Raw genomic sequence first — 16,076 nt, 5'->3', positions numbered from 1 at the left:
GTCCCCACTGGGGTACTGCCTACTGGAGCTGTGAGAGGAAGGCCACCATCCTCTGGATCCCAGAATGGTAGATCCACCAACAACTTGACCATGCACATGGGAAGGCCGCAGACAATGCCAGCCCATGAAAGCAACCAGGAGGGGGGCTATGCCCTGCAAAGTCACAGGGGCGGAGCTGCCCAAGGCTGTGGGAGCCCACCTCTTGCATAAGTGTGACCTGGATGTGAGACATGGAGTCAAAGGAGTTCATTATGGCACTTTAAGATTTGACTGACCTGCTGGATTTCGGACTTGGGGCCTGTAGACCCTTTGTTTTGGCCAATTTCACCCACTTGGAACAGGTATATTTACCCCCCTCCCTGTACCTCCATTGTATCTGGAAAGTAACTAACTTGCTTTTCACTTTATGGGCTCATAGCTTGAAGGGACTTGCTTTGTCTCAGATAAGACTTTGGACTGTGGACTTTTGAGTTAATGCTGAAATGAGTTAAGATGTTGGGGGACTGTTGGGCAGGCATAATTTGTTTTCAAATGTGAGGACATGAGATTTGGGAGGAGCCGGGTCAGAATGATATGATTTGGGTGTGTCCCTACCCAAATCTCATCTTGAATTATAGTTCCCATAATTCCCACATGTTGTGGGAGGGACCTGGTGGAAGGTAAGTGAATCATGGGGGCAGTTTCTCCCGTACTGTTCTCATGGTAGTAAATAAGTCTCATGAGATCTGACTGCTTTATAAGGTGTTTCCCTTTCACTTGGCTTTCATCCTGTCTTGCCTGCTGTCATGTAAGATGTGCCTTTCATCTTCCACTGTGATCGTGAGACCTCCCCAGCTACGTGGAACTGTGAGTCCTTCAAACCTCTTTTTCTCTATGTATCACCCAGTCTCAGGTATGTCTTTATCAGCAGCATGAAAACAGACTAATACAAGGTCCTTTGGAATCGTCTGAATTCCTAATTTATTTGGATATTAACTTCTTATTAGATGTATAGTGTGTAAATATTTTCTCCCCTTCTTTAGGTTGTCTTTTTATTGTATTGTCTGCCTCCTTTGCTGTGCTGAATCTTTTAGTTTGATTTAGTCCCATTTGTCTATTTTTGCTTTTGTTGTCTATACTTTTGGTGTCAAATCTGAAAATTTAGTACCAATACCAATGTTAAGGAGCTTTTCTCCTATATTTATGTCTAAGAGTGTTACAATATTGGTCCTAGGTTGAGATCTTTCATCCATTTTGAGTCAGTTTTTGTATGTAGGGTGAGATAAAGGTTCAGTTTCATTCTTCTGCATGTGGATATCCAGTTTTCCCAACACCATTTATTAAAGAGACTAAACTTTTATCATTGTGTATTCTTGGCACCAATGCTGAAGATTAATTGATTATAAAGGCATAGATTTATTTCTGTGCTCTCTTCTGTTCCCTTGGCCTACATGTCTGTTTTTGTGCCAGTACCATACTATTTTGATTACTATAGCTTTATAATTTAGTTTGGAATAAGCTAATGTGATGCTTCCACTTTGCTTTTTCTGTTCAAGGATGTTTTGACTGTTTGGTCAAAACTTTTTTTGTGGTTGCTTTTGTGGTTGTGTACACATTTTAGAATTGCTTTTTACCATTTCTTTGAAAAATGCCATTGAAATTTTGATAGGGGTTGCATTTTATCTGTAGATCATGCTGAGTAATAGAGATATGGGTCTTCTTCAAATTCTTTCATCAGTGTTTTACAGTTTTTTGGTATATAGAAATTTTACTTTCTTACTTAAATTTATCTCTAAGTAGTTAATTTTTTGATACTATTGTAAATGAAATTGTTTCCTTTTCTTTTCTTTTCTTTTCTTTTCTTTTTGAGATGGAGTCTGACCCTGTCACCCAGGCTGGAGTGCAGTGGCGCGATCTCGGCTCACTGCAACCTCCGCCTCCCGGGTTCATGCCATTCTCCTGCCTCAGCATCCTGAGTAGCTGGGACTACAGGCACCTGTCACCATGCCCAGCTAATTTTTTGTGTTTTTAGTAGAGATGGGGTTTCACCGTGTTAGCCAGGATGGTCTTGATCTCCTGACCTTGTGATCCACCTGCCTCGGCCTCCCAAAGTCCTGGGATTACAGGTGTGAGCCACTGCCCCCAGCCCAAGATTGTTTTCTTAATTTCTTTCTGGGATAGTTCACTGTTAGTATATAGAAATGCAACAGGTTTTTTTTTTAATGATAATTATGTGTTCTGCAAATTTGCTGAATTTGTTTCTTAATTCTAACAGTTTTTAATTGGAACCTTTAGAATTTTCTCTATATAAGATCATGTCATCTTCAAACAGAGACACTTTCACTTCTTTTTCATGTTGGATGCCTTGTATTTTTTTCTTACCTAATTGCTCTGGCTAGGACTTCCAGACCTTTTCAGAAACTCCCCAAAATAATCTAAGGGAGTCCATTGTCACTAGACCTGCTTTATAAGAAATCCTAAAAGGAGTTCTTCAAACTTAAATGCAATAAGACTAATTAGTATCATGAAACCATATGTAGTTATAAAAAGTCACTGGTCAAAGTAACTATACAGTCAAATTCAGAATACTCCTAATACTGTAATGATGCAGTATAATCACTTTAACTTTTAAAAGGTTAAAAGACAAAAAATACTACAAATAAATATCATTACAAAATATACAAAGAAATAAACTCTGACATCAAAAAAACATAAAAAGTGGATGAGAGCAAAGTGTAGGGTTTTTGTATATGATTGAAGTTAAGTTGTTATCAACTTAAAATAAATCATTATAACTGCAATCACGCATTTCTTAATGTGGATATGTTCTGAATAATGCCTCATTAGGCAATTTTGTCATGGTGTGAATATCACAGAGTGTACTTACACAGAATTAGATAATACTGCCTACTACACACCCAAGCTATATGGTATAACCTATTGCTTCCAGGCTACAAATCTATATACAGCATTGTACTATACTGAATGCTGTAGGCAACTGTAATACAATGATAAGCATTTGTGTATCTAAATGTATCTAGACATATAAAAGGTACAATAAAAATGTTACAACCTTATGGGACCACCATTGTATATGTGGCCCATCATTGACCAAAACATCCTTATGTGGCACATGATAGCATATGATGTTTTATGTAAGCCTCATGATAATCACAAAGACGAAACATGTAATAGATACACAAATGAGAATTTTACCACATGTTTAAAAAAGAATTAATACAAAGAAACAGCAAAGAATCAAAGTATGCCACTGCAGAAAATAATCAAAATAATCAAATCATGCACAGCAAGAGAGGAATAAAAGAACAAAGAAACTATAAAATGCCTGTCAATAGCTACTTCAGATATCAGTGGACCATATTAGTGAAACAAAAGACCCAGAGTGGCTGAATGGAGAGTAAAACAAGAACCAAATATATGCCACCTATAAGAGACTCTCTTCACCTTCAGAGACACACATAGACCGAAAGGGAAGAGAGGGAACAACAAAAAAAGAAAGAGTAGCTATTCTTACAACAAACAAAATAGACTTTAAGTCAAAAGCTGTAACAAGAGACAAAGGAAGTCATTATAGAATGATACAAGGGTCAAGAAGATATAACTACTGCATCAAGAAGATATAACTACTGCAAACATATATTCTCCCAACATTGGAGCACCTAATTATATAAAGCAAATATTAATAAATCTGAAGAGAGAAGTAGACAACAATAATACAATAACAGTAGGGGACTTCCATATCCCACTGTCAACAATGGATTGATCATTCAGACAGATAATAAGGAAACAGCTGACTTGAACTACACTATAGATGAAATGGACCAGACATATACAGGACATTCCTTTCTAAAACAACAAAATACACATTCTTCTCGAGTATACACAGTACGTTCTCCAACATTTGTCATATATTAGGCCAGAAAACAAGTCTTAGCAAATTTAAGAAGGTTGAAATATTATCAAGGATTCTTTTTGACCACAATGGCATGAAACTGAAAATTAAAAACAGGAGAAAACTTAGAAAAGTGACAAATATGTGGAAATCAACCAATACACTCCTGAACAACCAATAGATCAAATAAAACATAAAAAATAAAATAAAATATCTTGAGACAAACTAAAATGAAAGCACAACATACTAAAACTTATGAGATGCAGCAAAAGCCATTCTAACAGGGAAGTTTATACGGATAAGTGCTAAATGAAGAAAACAGATCTCAAAAATATATATACCTCAAAGAAATAGAAAAAAAATCAAGCCCAAAATTAGAAGAAGGAAGGAACTAACAAAGATCATAGCAGAAATAAGTGAAATAGACTAGAAAAACAATAGAAAAGATCAATGAAACAAAAAGCTGCTTTTTTGAAAAGATAATAAAAATTGACCAACCTTTCACTAGGCTAAGAAGAAAGAGAGAAGTCTCAAATAAATAAAATTAGAACAAAAAAGGAGATATTAAAATTGGTACCATAGAAATACAAAGGATAATAACAGTCTAAACAACTATGGGTCAAAATTGTTTAACTGAGAAGAAATAGAGAAATTTCTAGAAACATACATCCACTAAGACTGAAACATGAAGAAGTAGAAAATCAAAACAAATAATGAGTAAAAATAAAGAGTTAGTAGTCAAAAAGCTCCTGAAAAAGGAAAATCAAGACCAGATAGCTTAGTGGAGAATTCTAAAAAGTGTTTAAAGAAGAATTCGTATCATCACTTCACAAACTCTTCCAAAAGTTGAAGAGGAGGGAACACTTCCAAACATTTTTTATGAGGCCAGCATTACCCTGATAACAAAGACAGAAAAGGACACTACAAGGATGACAGATGTTTTTAAGGTACAAATAATGTATTCTTGGATTTGGAAATACAGCATTTGTTTGTACAAAGATTTGTGTGTGGATAGGTGGATGTGTACTGGTGTGTGCATGCATACATACACAAGCTTACCTTGTTTTATTGCACTTCACTTTATTATGCTTCTCGGATATTGCATTTTTTTACAGATTGAAGGTTTGTGGCAACCCTGCATCAAGCAAGTCTACCAGTGACACTTTTCTGGTAGCATGTGCTTATTTTGTATCTCTGCATTACATTTTTGTAATTCTTGCAATATTTCAAATGTTTTGTTATTATTATATCTGTTATGGTGATCTGTGATCAGTGATCATTGATATTACTATTGTCATTGTTTTGGGGCATGACAAACCATGCTCCCCAAAAGACAATGAGCCTAATTGATACGTATGTGTATTCGAATGGTTCCATCGATCTGACCTTTCTCCATCTCCCCCTCTCCTCAGGTCTCCCTGTTTTCTGAGACACAGCACTATTGAAATTAGGCCAATTAATAACTCTACAAAGGCCTCTATGTGTTCAAGTGAAAGTAAGAGTCACACATCTCTTACTATAAATCAAAAGCGAGAAATGATTAAGCTGAGTGAGGAAGGCATGTAAAAAGCCGAGACAGGCCAAAAGCTAGGCTTCCGGCACCTAACAGTTAGCCAAGCTGTGCACGCCAAAAAAAAAGTTCTTGAAGGAAATGAAGTGTTACTCCAATGAACACATGAGTGGTATGAAAGTGAAACAGCCTTATTGCTGATATGGAGAAGGTTTGAGTGGTTTGGATAGAAGATCAAACCAACCATAGCATTTCCTTAAGCCAAATCCTAATCCAGAGCAAGGCTCTAACTCTCCTTAATTCTCTGAAGGCTGAGAGAGGTTAGGAAGCTACAGAAAAAAGTTTGAAGCTAGCAGAGATTGGTTCATTAGGTTTAAGAAAAGAAGTCGTCTCCATAAGATAAAAGTGCAAGGAAAAGCAGCAAGTGCTGATGTAGAAGCTGCATCAACTCATCCATAAGATCACCTAAGATAAGCAACAAAGCTGGCTACACTACACAGAGGTTTTTCCTGTGGAGAAAACAACCTTATATTGGAAGAAGATGTCATCCAGGACTTTCATAGCCAGGTAGCAAAATAAATGCCTGGCTTCAAAGCTTCAAAGAACAGGATGACTCTTTTGTTAGTGGCTTAAGCTGAAGCCAAAGCTCAACTACCATTTTGAAAATTCTAGGGCCCTTGAGAACTATGCTACATCTACTCTGCCTGTGCTCTATAACTGGGACAAAGCCTGAATGACAGCACATCTGTTTATCACATGAATATTTTAAGCTCACAGCTGAGCTTTAAAAAAAGATCCCTTTCAAAATATTGTTCATTGACAATTTACCTGGTCACCCAAGAGCTCTGATGGAGAACTACAAGGAAATTAATGCTGTTTGCATGCCTGCTAATACAACATCCATTCTGCAGCCCATGGATCAATGAGTAATTTAGACTTTCAAGGCTGATTATCTGAGAAATACATTTCAGAAGGCTGTAGCCACCATGTATAGCAGTTCCTTCGATAGATCTGGGCAAAGTAAGTTGAAAACCTTCTAGAAAGGATTCACCATTCTAAAAGCATTTGCAATTCATGGGAGGAGGTCAAAATATCAACATTAAAAGAAATTTGAAAGAAGTTGCTTCCAATCCTCATGGATGACTTTAGGGGTTCAAGATTTCAGTGCAAGAAGTAACTGCAGATGTGGTGGAAATAGCAAGAGAACAAAGATGAAAAGATATGAAGAGAATTTAAGATGTGGCTGAATTGCTGAAATCTCATGATAAAATTTTAACACATGAGAACTTGGATGAGCAAAGAACGTGGTTTCTCGAGGTGGAACCTACTCCAGGTGTAGATGCTGTGCAACCTTGTTGAAACGACAACAGAGTATTTAGAAAATTGCATAAACTTAGTGGATAAAGCAGTGGCAGGGTTTGAGAGAATTGTCTCCGATGTGAAGGAAGTTCTACTGTGGGTAAAATGCTACCAAACAGCATTGCATGCTACAGAGGAATCTTGAAAGAAACAGTCAATTGATGCAGCAAACTTCATTGTTGTCTTGTTTTAAGAAATTGCCACAGCCACCTCACCTCCAGCAGCTCCCACATGATCAGTCAGCAGCCACAACACTGAGGCAAGGCCACTGACCAGCAAAAAGAACTTGATGCCGAGGGCTCAGGTGATTGATAGCATATTTAAAGAGTAAAATCATTTTTGACTAAGGCATGTACATTGACTTTTGTAGACATAATGTTATTGCCCATTTAGTAGACTACAGTATAGTATAGACCTAACTTTTATATGCACTGAGAAACCAAAAATTCTGTGTGCTTTGCTTTATTGCCATATTTGTTTTATTGCAGAACTGGCCACCAGAATCTTCCCTTCCCCTAGAAAGCCCTTCTCCCAAGCCACCTGTGTTTTCCCCTCACCCATCATACCCCCCTCATTCTCTGGCCTGCCCTCCACTCCTCCAAAGCCTTCATTTCTGCCCCACTGCTGGACTGCACTCTGACTCCGTCTCGCTGTGACTCAATGGCACTTCCACTGGGCACTGCCCCAAAGAGCTCATCTCCACAGTGGCCTGAAACCAAACCCACAGTATCTCTGAGGTATGCCTATAGAGCGGTCTCATAAGTTATTATGCACTTTAAGCATTACCAAGTCCAGAACTGTAAATGCTATACATTTACAGAAATACCACTTGAAGGTTTAACTACTAATAATTCTTTCATAATCAGAACTACAATTTTGAATATTAATTATTTTAATTGGGGGGAGGGGCCAAGATGGCTGAGTAGAAACAGCTCTACTCTGAGCTCCCACTGAGACAAACACGAACAGTGAGGGATTTCTGCATTTCTAACTGAAGTATCCAGACTCCCTCATTGGGACTGACCAGGCAGTTGGTGTGACCCCTGGAGAGCAAGGAAAAGCAGAGTCGGGCGACAGTTCACCCAGGAGCTGCACAGGGCAAAGGGACCTCCCTCCCCCAGCCAAGGGAGGCAGTGAGGGATTGTGCTGCCCGCCCGGGGAACTGTGCTTTTCCCATAGACTTTTGCAAACCCCAGATCAGGTCATCCCTTTGTGAGTCCACACCACCAGGGCCCTGGGTCCCAAGCTGTGCAGACCCATAGTAGGGACTCCAGTCGGCAGCTACTTCCGCAGGGAAGTGAGCTGCAGGGGTTTTTGCACGCTCTGGTGGCTCACAGAACTCCAGTGGAGCAGGAGATCCATCATCTTCCATGAGAAGGGGACTGAAGCCAGGGAGCCAAGCAGACCCACTCCCACGGAACCCCACAAGCGAAGACCCACTGGCATGGAATCCCCACTGGCCAGCACAGCATCCTGGAGTCTGCTTAAGAAGACCAAGTTTCTGCTGGGAGGGGTGACCTCCATTATTGTGGGTCTAGTCGGCGGTTTTGCCCCGCCAGTGCTAGGAAGACTGGGTGGTTTGTGCTGGGCAGAAATCCCCACAGTGCAGTACAGTGGCTGTGGCAGATATACCATTATTGTATATCCAAAGGGATATAAATCATTCCATTACAAAGATACATGCACGTGTATGTTCATTGCAGCACTGTTCCCAATAGCAAAGACATGGAATCAACCCAAATGCCCACCAATGATAGACTGGATAAAGAAAATGTGGTACATGGACACCATGGAATACTACGCAGCCATAAAAGGGAATGAGATCAAGTCCTTTGCAGGGACATGGATGAAGCTGGAAGCCATTATCCTCAGCAAACTAATGCAGGAACAGAAAACCAAATGCCACATGTTCTTACTTATGAGTGGGAGCTGAACAATGAGAACATATGGACACAGGGAGGGGAACAACACACACTGGCACCTGTCTAGGGAGGGCCAGTGGTAGGGAGAGCATCAGGAAAAATAGCTAATGCATGCCGCTTTTAATACCTAAGTGAGGGGTTGGTAGATGCAGCAAGCCACCATGGTACACATTTGCCTGTGTAAGAAAACTGCATGTCTTGCACATGTACCCCAAAACTTAATAAAATAAATACATAAATAAATTTTTTTTAAAAATCTTAATTGTATGTGGGTAGGTCCCTTTGATTCAAAGTGAGATAGAAATAATTTTTTTAAAACTTACTTTTCAAAATTTGCAAAACTACATAAGTGTAAGAGAAATTTACGTTTTGTCCCTGGATTGATATAAGACAAAAACATTGTGTGGGAAAGCTGGAGTTGAGGACGAACGAGATTCTCAGAATAAAAATCCCTGGTACATAGCCAAAATTTCAGAGTCAACTTCAGATTTTCAAGGGCCATAGAATAGGTAACCTGAAGCCACCGTCTCCAACAGATAAAAGGAACCAGGTAATATCTGTGTTCCAGGGAGAAAACATAGAAAATTGGCTGAGTTCTATCACTGACAAGACTTAGTGGGAAGGAGGGATCTGGAAGGTGGGAGGGTGGAGGGATCCCCGGCTTGGAGGGTGGGGAAGGGCTGTGCTTCAGCCTCCCCGTCCCGCTGCCCCTCCCCCTCCCACTATCCTCCCCCTCCCGCTGCCCCTCCCCAACAAAGAAGCCCTTTGTGATGTGAAGGCCCCAGCTCTGTGATGCAGGCCTGGGCCCCAGTCCCTAGTCTCCACGGGGATGCCCAGAGCTCAGTTGCTTGAAAGCAATGCGCCTATTCACATGGAGAATCTTCCCCTTCCTCTAAAATTACTTAGTGCCTCGTGGCTAAACGCCCCCAGCTCCACACCATGGGTGTTGGATATCTTCCTCACCTTGGTGTTTGCCCTGGGGTTCTTCTTCCTATTACGCCCCTACTTCTCTTACCTCCCTTGTGATGACCCACCCTCACCATCGCCGGGGAAGAGAAAGGTAAGGAGCCCTCAGTCTGGACCCACAGAGCTGGATTCTTTCCTTTCTTTTTATTATTAGTTCCACTTTTCCAAATCCAGTGGAGAGACTTCTGCGATGGGAAGTCTCAGGAGAGACCAGAACATCATCCTTCCAGGGAGAGGCAGGACAGCCAGGGTTGGTAGGGGTAGATGGTGTACTGGGATTTCCATGCCAAGCTCTCAGTCCGTCTGTGGGGGAGCACAGGAGGCGTCAAGACAAAATCAAACCTGTGGGCTCAGCGGCCAGGACTGGCCATGAGACGGGGGAGGTCTCTGTCCGAGGCCAGACCCTGAGCCCTGGCTCATCAGCTCCTGGGGCAGGTGGCTCGGGGCCCAGTCTCCTCTGTATGGGGTGATCTGGGGGCAGTGCCGAGCCCCCGAGGGCCTCCCACCGGGGCCTGGCGTCTCCTCTGGTCTCCTGGGAAGCAGAATCCTACCTGACAGCTCAGCGGTGCCTGTGGGCCTGAGCCTGGGTGTTCCTCGAGCAGAGGAACAGGGACTGACAGGGCCGTGGTGGACCTCATATTGAAAATCCGTGTGTGTGTGATTTTTATTTTATTTTATTTTATTTTTGAGACGGAGTCTCGCTCTGTCGCACAGGCTGCAGTGAAATGGAGCGATACCGGCTCACTGCAACCTCTGCTTCCCGAGTTCAAGCTATTCTCCTGTCTTAGCCTCCTGAGTAGCTGGGGACTACAGGCACCCGCCACCACGCCCGGCTAATTTTTGTATTTTTAGTAGAGATGGGGTTTCACCATGGCCAGGCTGGTCTCAAACTCCTGACCTCGGGTGATCCACCCGCCTCGGCCTCCCAGAGTGCTGGGATTACAGGCGTGAGCCACCGCGCCCGGCCCCCTCTTCCTGTTTTTCTAAGAAGAAAAGCAGTTTGTCATCCATTTAAACATGAGTGGGAGGAAGCACACAGAGCTCCCTGAGCGAGACAGAGCCATGCGGTTCGTGAGTGCAGCGTGGGGCGGCTGGGCAGGGGGCGGAGATTGAGAACCGGTCCTAGCTCCTCTCCCTTTCTTGTCTCCCAGTGTCATCTTGTCTCCCCGCGTCATCTTGTCTCCCCGCGTCATCTTGTCTCCCAGTGCCCAGTAGGGCGGAGAGGGAGGCCCAGAGGCAGGATGAAAAACCACAGTCTGAGAGGTAAGGCTCTGCCAGGGCACACCAGAGTTAATTTGATCTCGTCTGTCCCGGAGGGAACTGACTCTGAAGAAGTCAGTTGAAGAAGCCTGAGGCGGGGGCTCATAGGAAGGAAATCAGAACCCCGGGTCCTTCTCAGATTCCGTGCTGGAATGAAGCCTTGGTGGGCCAGGGACTGGGCCTTACCCAGCAGGGGGCAGCATGTGTGTAGTGGGGAGAACAATGCCTGCCTGGATGGGAGGGGGTGAGGGGGCCTCCTGGCCCCTGGGAACAGCAGTTCAACTCTACTAAGGCTGATTCCTCTTTGAGACCACCCCAGTCCTTTCTCCCCACAGGGCAGTTGTGAGGACTGTGGGGATGGGGGGGGGGGTCCGTGTGTGGAAGCCTTTTGTGAATGACAAAGCCCTGCCCGCCATGCCTTGCTATTACCCTCAGGGCCATGTGGCTCTGGACACAGATGTGCGGGTTCCAGGGTCTAATTCCCCATGGTCTTCCCTAAAGAAACATGCACGCATCCTCCTGTGAGATCCCAGGCCCCTCCTGCACTGCCCTAACCCGGTCTCCTGATTTCCAGCTTGTAGAGCTTGCCCAAGAGGCCTGGAGGAGATTTGGAACCTGTTTTCACAACTGCAGAGGTGAGGCACTTCCCCTTCCCTTCATCCTTCCTACTAGGGCTGGGATGCTACCCCAGGGCCATAGGCAGCCTGGAGCTGACCTGGGATGGGGAGGCCAGGGGGACAGAGGATGGGAGTAAAACCCTGGGGCAAGGGGTAGCAGGAGAATTGGGCAGTCAGGATGTGGGGTGGTGGAGGGGCGGTGACCCGAGCTCCCACTCTGCCCCCCGGCCCTACCTGCTCCTGGCTGCAGCTTGTGCCTCCTGTCTCCTGCAGCCTCCTGGGGCCACATCCTGGCAAAGATGACTTTGGTCAGCTCTCCGGTCCAGACCCCCCAGGTGAGGTGGGCAAAAGAGCACCTGATGGATCCTCCCGGTCCTCTCATGAGCCTATGGAAGATGCTGCTCCCGTGCTTTCCCCGTTAGCTTCCCCGGATCCTAGAACCAAGCATCCTCAGCATCTGGCCTCCGCCCCATCACCAGGTCCAATGACCACCTCAGTCTCCTCCCTAAGTGCCTCCCAGCCACCAGAACCTTCCCTTCCCCCAGAAAGCCCCTCACCCGAGCCACCTGCACTTTTCCCTCACCCACCACACACCCCTGATCCTCCGGCCTGCTCTCCGTCTCCTCCAAAAGCTTTCCCTGCTCCTCCCCTGCGGGACTCCACTCTGATAATTCCATCTCACTGTGACTCAGTGGCACTTCCACTGGGCACCGTCCCTCAAAGCTTGTCACCACGTAAGGATTTGGCAGCTTCTGTCCCAGCCATCTCAGGACTTGGCGGCTCAAACAGTCAAGTTTCTGCCTTCTCCTGGTGGCAGGAGACTACCAGAACCTGGTGTGTCTTCAACTCGTCAGTCCAGCAAGATCATCACCCACCAGAGACCTGTCAGAGGGAAGCTGGTAGCCCAGTTTTACTCAACTCTGATGGCCAGAATGTCATGGGTATACAAGTCATAGAAAGAGCCAAGGTCAACGTTTCGGAGGAAAAAGAAAACAATGGATCCTTTCCAAAACAAATGAGCCCAGAAAAGCACTTGAATTCTTTGGGGAATTTGGTTAAATCACTGGATGCTGAGCAGGACCCCACAACTCCAAAACCTTCTGGAACATGGGCGAGAACTCCAAACAGCTGCCCAGTCCTCAGAAGCTCTCAGATCCTAGGATCTTGCAGGAAAGTTTTCTGAAGAATTATAGCCAGCTTTTCTGGGGCCTCCCCTCTCTGCACAGCGAATCCCTGGTGGCTAATGCCTGGGTCACTGAAAGGTCTTACACTTTACAGTCTCCTCCTTTCTTGTTCAATGGGATTTCCAATGTCTGCCCAATTCAAAGGGAGACTACAATGTCCCCACTGCTTTTCCAGACCCAGCCCCTGTCCCATCTGGGGCCCGAGTCCCAACCCTTTATTTCATCCATGCCCCAATTCCGGCCCATACCTATGGCTCAGGCCAATCTCCAGTCCTCTTTCCCAGTCCTATCTCCTGCTTTTCCATCCCCGATTAATAACTCTGGAGTAGCTTGCCCTGCATCGCGGAATAAACTGCAAGCTCTCTGCCTACCTGAAACTCGGCACCCTCAATGGCCTTTGTTGAGGAAACAACTAGAAGGTGGGTTGGCTTTACCCTCTAGGGTCCAAAAATCTCAGGATGTGTTTAGTGTCTCCACTCCTAACCTTCCCCAGGAAAGCTTGCCATCCATTCTGCCTGAGAACTTTCCAATCAGTCCTGAAGTCCGGAGACAACTGGAGCAACACATTCAAAAGTGGTTCATTCAACACCAGGGCAACCTGGGAAGGATCCAAGAGTCTCTGGAGCTGATACAGCTTCGGGACGAATCGTCAGGGACAAGTCAGGCCAAGGGCAGACCCAGGCCCTGGCAGTCCTCCACGTCCACAGGCGAAAGCAGCAAGGAGGCACAGATGACGTTCCAGCTGCAGAGGGACCTGTGCCCACATCTGGGGCAAATTCTGGGGCAGACCCCGCAAAATCTATCCAGGGGCATGGAAAGCTTCCCAGGGAAGGTTCTGGGGGCGACCTCTGAGGAGTCGGAAAGGGACTTGAGGAAGCCCTTGAGGAGTGACTCGGGAAGTGATGTGTTAAGACTCAGAGAGAGGCATCGTGTAGAAAACATCGTAAAAGCCCACGTGGGCAGGAAGTTGGGCCAGATGAACGAGGGCTTGATCCCTGTGCGTGTGCGTCGATCCCGGCTTGCTGTCAACCAGGCTTTTCCCGTGTCCAACACCCACGTGAAAACCAGCAATCTAGCACCCCTGAAAAGTGGGAAAGCCTATGTGAACATAGCCCAGGTGCTTCCCTTCCTCGAGCCGTGTACTCAGCAGGTGCTGGGATCCCATATTGGGAGATTATGGGCCAAACACAGGTGGAGTCTACCCCTCAGGGTCCTCAAACCCATTCGCTGCTTTACAACGGAAAAGGTTTCGTCCTTGTCCCTTACACAGCTTGCCGGTCCCTCCTCAGCCACCTGTGAATCTGGGGCTGGCTCAAAAGTTGAGGTGGCCACATTCCTTAGAGAGCCACCAACGGCAAGGCTGAGAAAGCAGGTGCTGACCAAACCATCTAACGTGCCAGAGAGTCTTCTGGCCTCTTCCCCTGCATGTAAGCAGTTCCAGAGGGCCCCGCCAGGGATCCCATCTTGGAATGATCATGGGCCCTTGAAGCCTCCTCCAGCTGCACAGGAGGGCATGTGGCCATCTAAGCCCCTCACATACAGCCTCACAGGCAGCACCCAGCAGAGCAGGAGCTTAGGAGCCCAGTCTTCAAGGGCTGTAGAGACCAGGGAGGCAGTGCCACAACCCAGAGTCCCCTCAGGAACCCGTATGCTGGCAAACCTCCAAGCCACAAGGGAAGATGTGCATGGTTTCGAGGCTCCAAGGACCAGCAAAAGTTTTCCTACAATGTCTGTCGCCCAAGATCCAAGACAGCTGTGTCCTATGGAGGAGGTTATTAATGAATTTGAGGCTGGAATGGCCACGAAGTCAGAGACCCAGCCTCAAGTTTGTGCTGCTGTTGTGCTCCTTGCGGATGGACAAGCGTCTGTTCTGCCCCTGGCTGCAGAGAATTTGGCTCCTCAAGTGCCCCAGCGCCATCTCCAGAGCACGCCTGCTGGGAACATGCGGGCTTCCCAGGAGCTACGTGACCTCATGGCAGCCAGAAGGAGCAACCTGGAGTACAGGGAGCCCAAGAACCCCAAACGTCAAGTCTCGGGCAAGAGACAAAGCCCGATAGACACTCATCGGGATGAAAGGGTCCAGACAGTGCCATCAAAAAAACAGCCTCCTTTAATAAGCCATCTTGGAGAGAACATAAAGCATTTTTTCCAGCAGCTTTTCCCAAAGAGAAAAAGCAAGCAAGCACCAGTCACTGCCGGGAGCCAAAACATAGGACAAAATAGGTCCTGTGTGTACAGCAGCAGTGCTGAAGCTCAGCGGCTCATGACAGCAGTCGGACAGATGCTGGAGGAGAAAATGTCGTGGGGCCCGCGACATCCCCAGCTCTTGCTCCCCAAGAAAGCTGTACCCCCAGTCAGTCCCCCTCAGCACTGGCCGAAGACACCCGGTGCCTCCAGCCACCATCACAGTGCCTGTCCCAGGCACTGTCTTCTTCGGGGAGGTATCTAATTTGGTCAAAATATATATTGTTTTTCTTCATAAGAGGTTGATGGCTTTGATTTGTGCCGTGCTTGGTGTGGGCTTGCTTTCTAGAAGCAACAGGACATGGACGGGTGCTGACAGTGATGCTGCAACCCCACCTTCTTCCTGAGTTCCTTCACTGAACCTTACGTTTCCGTAACACTGTCTTTACACAAACAACAAAAAATTCTAAAAACAAGATGAGAAAAACCTATGAACCTATTTCAGAGCCCACTCTGAAATACTGTTCAACTGTCTTTCCACTACTTACTGTCTACCTCCAAGTTTAGGCAGCTCTAGGGAGAAGGTTTGCAGAGATGTCACAGGGCTGAACATCGCCATGCAGGCTCCAGGAAGTGCCACAGCCCAGTAGCTTCATGTGTCACAAAATAGTGGAAGTTTGGGTGGGAGAGTGCTGGGCCCTGAGTTCAGAAGTGGGAGAAGTCTTGACCCTGGGTATCCTGGTGGAGAATAGATAATGCCTGCCCCTGGGAAGCCCCTTCTCTCCCTGACAAAGGCTGGGATGGAGATGGACCCTCTTAGCTCAGCCAACGTAAGAAGCACAGAGTCCCCATCCCACTGCCTCTCCCTTTCTCGCACTCTGGAGTGGCGGTGGGGACAGACCTTCCAGCTCTGTGCATGTGTAGGTGGGGGGTGGGGAGCGGGGGGGCGTAGCTTTCATGGAGGCTGCGGAGGGCCCTGAACTCCCGTGCTCCAAATGAGTGAAAGACCCTGCTCCTGGGTCACCTGCCTTTGTCTATCTCACCTACGTGTCTCTCAGCTTCAAAGAAGTCATTCTGGGTGAATGGAGCAGGGTATGCCTGTGCGTGCAGAGGCTTCTGATGGTGGGACTCTGTAGAGCTACAGGGGATGCAGACAGAGAACTGCAAAGGGGGTGAAGTGTG

General features: G+C 46.0%; 1 pseudogene across 1 annotated transcript; it reads left to right on the top strand.

Moving 5' to 3' along the window:
* The first annotated feature begins 9,449 nt into the window (after positions 1-9,449).
* LOC117098714 lies at positions 9,450-15,159 on the top strand (annotated as a pseudogene). Its single transcript, XR_004443558.1, has 4 exons — positions 9,450-9,743; positions 10,801-10,912; positions 11,484-11,544; positions 11,800-15,159. The product of XR_004443558.1 is annotated as a spermatogenesis-associated protein 31A6-like (transcript).
* The last annotated feature ends 917 nt before the right edge of the window (positions 15,160-16,076 follow it).

The sequence above is a fragment of the Trachypithecus francoisi genome, unplaced genomic scaffold (genome assembly GCF_009764315.1).
Source record: "Trachypithecus francoisi isolate TF-2019V2 unplaced genomic scaffold, Tfra_2.0 Lachesis_group16, whole genome shotgun sequence".
Taxonomy (NCBI): domain Eukaryota; kingdom Metazoa; phylum Chordata; class Mammalia; order Primates; family Cercopithecidae; genus Trachypithecus; species Trachypithecus francoisi.
The sequence above is the reverse complement of the archived record's forward strand: the minus strand, read 5'-3'. Positions and strand labels throughout refer to the sequence as shown.